The sequence below is a fragment of the Bombina bombina genome, chromosome 6 (assembly GCF_027579735.1).
Source record: "Bombina bombina isolate aBomBom1 chromosome 6, aBomBom1.pri, whole genome shotgun sequence".
NCBI lineage: Eukaryota > Metazoa > Chordata > Amphibia > Anura > Bombinatoridae > Bombina > Bombina bombina.
In genome coordinates this window covers 342,591,440-342,596,006 of record NC_069504.1, presented here as the reverse complement: position 1 = coordinate 342,596,006, position 4,567 = coordinate 342,591,440, and positions in this window count along the sequence as shown.

Sequence of the window (4,567 nt, the reverse complement as noted above, 5' to 3'; positions counted from 1 at the left end):
ATATATACATATATATATATATACTGTATATATATATATATATATATATATATATATATATATATATGAATATATTAACTTATATATGATTATATAAATATTTAAATGATACTTGACTTCAAAGGCCTCTAATGCACTTATATTTCTATATATGTATACATATGTATTTATGTATTTATATGTGGATATATGTCTGTAAATACATATATACACATATAAATACATACATACATATGTACACACATATAAACATATATATACATACTATATATAATTATTTACATACATACACATTGTTAAACATGTATATGTATGTATCTCAATGTTAAAGCCCTTTGCCCCATTTTTTTCCCAACACCTTAGACCTCATATCTATTGTTGTAAAAATACTAGATGTAGATGTTGTATTGTGTACCCCTGACATCACTGTCTAAACACTACTAGGTGTGCACATTAGTATGTACACCATAGGAGGAAGCAGTATGCTGTCTTTAGCAGTAATTAGGAAACTTGTCAGAGAAAGTCATTTGAGGGAGCTAACACAACTTGCCAGAGAGCAGTGTGAGGAGTATTTTCGCAGATCCCACATGGGATAATTTGTGATTAGTTGTAACACCCGGTGGAGGCGTCTCTGGCTCAGGCAATTACATGCCTTTTAGAGGCATTGCTTTAAGTATATGTTCTAAGGCTTTCCTTCCGAAATAGTGTGTCTCCTACGAAGCTCCAGATATTAAGTTAATGGTCACAATCTAAAACCATGAGGTCTTCAAGACATTCTGCATGAGGCTTGCCCAGTGCTTATCCCTGAATAATGATACTTTTAGGAATAGCTGTGGGAGCACAGGTGCTTTAAATTTACGATAAAGCAACTATTGAACATTGTGCAAATCATATGAAATGTAAGATTTTGTTTGTGTGTGTATACGGATAGCTCTAAGCACCTTAATAAATGTAATTGTAGAATAGGCATTTCAACCACTAGCATTTTTTAGGAATACAGATTTATAACCTTCAGTAATGGTCTTTAGATAGTTTTTTTTGTGTGGTACAAATTATTTTTTGACATATTAAAAGGGTGTGAAAGTAAAAAAATAAACAATCAACATTCAAATAGAGCAGGCAATATTAAGAGACTTTCAATTTACATTTGTAGAGGATTCTGATTTATATTAGCAATATGTTACATTTTAAATTACTTTTAATGGTAATTTTGACTGAGAATTATTTTTGCAGCAACTATTTATTCTATGAACAAGTGCAGGGAACAGCAGCTGGAGCCAATATGGACCCATATTATGCAAATGTATTTATCAACTGTTTTAAAATTAATTTATTTTCAACCTTTAGTAATATAAAGATTTGGTTTGAATTTACCAATACAGGTATTTCAAGTGACTCTAAGTTGTTGTCATCCCACACTTCAATTTACTGCAATTTGATTTTAGAAAGTGTTTAATTTTTGGATGAGATGGTGACAAGGAGATGAAAAAAGCTATTATAAAATTTCAATATGAAGCCTACTAAGTGTAAGTGACTAATTTCCATCCATCTGTAAACTTTACCAAATATTCAGATAATTATGACTAAGATGATCGATTTGTATATATACTGTGTGTATATATATATATATATATATATATATATATATATATATATATATATATATATATATATATATATATACATACAGGGAGTGCAGAATTATTAGGCAAATGAGTATTTTGACCACATCATCCTCTTTATGCATGTTGTCTTACTCCAAGCTGTATAGGCTCGAAAGCCTACTACCAATTAAGCATATTAGGTGATGTGCATCTCTGTAATGAGAAGGGGTGTGGTCTAATGACATCAACACCCTATATCAGGTGTGCATAATTATTAGGCAACTTCCTTTCCTTTGGCAAAATGGGTCAAAAGAAGGACTTGACAGGCTCAGAAAAGTCAAAAATAGTGAGATATCTTGCAGAGGGATGCAGCACTCTTAAAATTGCAAAGCTTCTGAAGCGTGATCATCGAACAATCAAGCGTTTCATTCAAAATAGTCAACAGGGTCGCAAGAAGCGTGTGGAAAAACCAAGGCGCAAAATAACTGCCCATGAACTGAGAAAAGTCAAGCGTGCAGCTGCCAAGATGCCACTTGCCACCAGTTTGGCCATATTTCAGAGCTGCAACATCACTGGAGTGCCCAAAAGCACAAGGTGTGCAATACTCAGAGACATGGCCAAGGTAAGAAAGGCTGAATGACGACCACCACTGAACAAGACACACAAGCTGAAACGTCAAGACTGGGCCAAGAAATATCTCAAGACTGATTTTTCTAAGGTTTTATGGACTGATGAAATGAGAGTGAGTCTTGATGGGCCAGATGGATGGGCCCGTGGCTGGATTGGTAAAGGGCAGAGAGCTCCAGTCCGACTCAGACGCCAGCAAGGTGGAGGTGGAGTACTGGTTTGGGCTGGTATCATCAAAGATGAGCTTGTGGGGCCTTTTCGGGTTGAGGATGGAGTCAAGCTCAACTCCCAGTCCTACTGCCAGTTTCTGGAAGACACCTTCTTCAAGCAGTGGTACAGGAAGAAGTCTGCATCCTTCAAGAAAAACATGATTTTCATGCAGGACAATGCTCCATCACACGCGTCCAAGTACTCCACAGCGTGGCTGGCAAGAAAGGGTATAAAAGAAGAAAATCTAATGACATGGCCTCCTTGTTCACCTGATCTGAACCCCATTGAGAACCTGTGGTCCATCATCAAATGTGAGATTTACAAGGAGGGAAAACAGTACACCTCTCTGAACAGTGTCTGGGAGGCTGTGGTTGCTGCTGCACGCAATGTTGATGGTGAACAGATCAAAACACTGACAGAATCCATGGATGGCAGGCTTTTGAGTGTCCTTGCAAAGAAAGGTGGCTATATTGGTCACTGATTTGTTTTTGTTTTGTTTTTGAATGTCAGAAATGTATATTTGTGAATGTTGAGATGTTATATTGGTTTCACTGGTAAAAATAAATAATTGAAATGGGTATATATTTGTTTTTTGTTAATTTGCCTAATAATTATGCACAGTAATAGTCACCTGCACACACAGATATCCCCCTAAAATAGCTATAACTAAAAACAAACTAAAAACTACTTCCAAAAATATTCAGCTTTGATATTAATGAGTTTTTTGGGTTCATTGAGAACATGGTTGTTGTTCAATAATAAAATTAATCCTCAAAAATACAACTTGCCTAATAATTCTGCACTCCCTGTATATATAAATATTGGAAATTAAGTCTACAGGACATCAAACCAATAATGTACACATACACAATGTGTTTATAAACAGGTAATGTTTCAAAAATATGAGGAGTGGCTAGGTAATGTAATAGAATGAGTTGTAGAAAAACAAACCAAGGAGTCAATTTATTGACAATTTTCTCCTGAAATGGCTTTTGGCTTACTGCCCAAAATGGTCGCTTGAATTTCTTGGGTGATAAAAATGCAGATTCCATTTGTTTGTTAAAGGGACACTGTACCCAAACATTTTCTTTTGTGATTCAGATAGAGCATGCAATTTTAAGCAACTTTCTAATTTACTCCTATTATTAAATTTTCTTCATTGTCTTGGTATGTTTATTTGAAAAGCAAGAATGTAAGTTTAGATGCCGGCCCATTTTTGGTGAACAACCTGGGTTGTCCTTGCTGATTGGACAGCACCAATAAACCAGTGCTGTGCATGGTTCTGAAACCAAACATTTGCTGGCTCCTTAGCTTAGATGCCTTCTTTTTCAAATAAAGATAGCAAGAGAAGGAAGAAAAATTGATAATAGAAGTAAATTAGAAAGTTGCTTAAAAGTGCATGATCTATCTGAATCATGAAAGAAAAATTTTGGGTTCAGTGTCCCTTTAAAAGCCTGCAGCTGCAAATGAATTTTCAACAGAAAAGCTCCAGAAAAATATATTTTTGCATGTAAGGTGCCAGTTTTCAGACTAGAAACTGGGCAGTCACTAGGGATGGGCGAATGTGTTTATATTCAAATTCGAATGTTAGAACGAATGTTATTGTAGAAATTCGATTTACATAATAGAATTTTGATAAGAACGAATATTCTTAAAAATTCTATTTTCAAATATTACATTTAAAAACACAGTATTAGACTAGAAATACTATTTAGAATTTGAATGTTACATTCGAATTCGAATGTAGCATTCAAATTCGAATATTACATTAATTAAACACAGTTGTAAACTAAAAATACCATTTCGATTTACATAATATAATTTTGATAAGAACGAATATTCTTAAAAATTCTATTTTCAAATATTACATTTAAAAACACAGTATTAGACTAGAAATACTATTTAGAATTTGAATGTTACATTCGAATTCAAATGTAGCATTCAAATTCGAATATTACATTAATTACACACAGTTGTAAACTAAAAATACCATTTCAAATTCGAATGTCACATTCAAATTCGAATATTACATTTAGAAAACACAGTATTAGACTAGAAATACTATTTTGAATGTCACATTCGAATTTGAATGTCACATTCAAATTTGAATATTACATTTAAAATAC